The 880-nt window shown below is 42.3% G+C and overlaps 1 non-coding gene across 1 annotated transcript; it reads left to right on the top strand.

Moving 5' to 3' along the window:
* Window positions 1–481: 481 nt before the first annotated feature.
* LOC140853016 (small nucleolar RNA R71) lies at window positions 482–587 on the top strand. The gene has a single exon (XR_012136094.1). It is a non-coding gene; the product is annotated as a small nucleolar RNA R71 (small nucleolar RNA).
* The last annotated feature ends 293 nt before the right edge of the window (window positions 588–880 follow it).

Raw genomic sequence — 880 nt, forward strand, 5'->3', positions numbered from 1 at the left:
CCAGCCGGGGTTATAAGTGTTTGAATATGGATCATTTCCTGGTCTGCGAGTTTGTTGGACTTGAGCTTGCTGAACCTATTCGTGCACAAACTCAGAAAATTGAGGTGCGGCTGGGCATTCACTAACAAAATGGTTCGGACTTGCACACAATGCACAAACTTCTTGATTGGGTTAGGTGGAATCGGAGATTGTCCAGTATTTAGAAGATGATCTAATTTTTGGGACAGTTCATCTACCTTTTGATGGATATTTATGGCATTTCCTACTTCATATATTCCACCTCTCTTTGGGTTTAACATGGGTTTATCTCTAATAGAGGCAGACATATGATGTAATGAATTTTCACTTAAAATTTCAAACAGTTGCCATGCCTCATCCTCACTTTTTAGCATGAATGTCCCACCGCATGATGCATCGATCATTTGTCGATGTCTTTCAGAGAGCCCAACATAAAAATATTGGATTAACTGCCACTTGGGTACAGCATGGTGGGGACATTTTCTAATAAGGTCCTTTAATCTCTCCCATGTTTCATGAAATATTTCTCCATCTAATTGGGAAAAACTAGTTATGGCTTTCCTTATTTGATTAGTTTTTCCTATGGAAAAATATTTCTTGAGAAACTCTCCTTGCAGCTGGTCCTAGGTTGATATAGTCATGAAATCCAAAGTATGTAGCCAGTATTTGGCTTTGTCCTTGTTCGTACAAAAATCTGCTTGCGCGGAGAAGCTGGAGTCGGGGAAGTCGCGGTCGCCGCGGGACCTGCAAAGGAAGTCTAAACCGGAGGTGGGGTTACTCCGGCAAGACCCTCCGACGCTCAAGTCAGTTCTCTGCCTCAACAAGAATGGAGTGCTCGAACGGAGAATTTAGCAGAGTTTTG

The sequence above is a fragment of the Elaeis guineensis genome, chromosome 12 (genome assembly GCF_000442705.2).
Source record: "Elaeis guineensis isolate ETL-2024a chromosome 12, EG11, whole genome shotgun sequence".
Lineage (NCBI taxonomy): Eukaryota > Viridiplantae > Streptophyta > Magnoliopsida > Arecales > Arecaceae > Elaeis > Elaeis guineensis.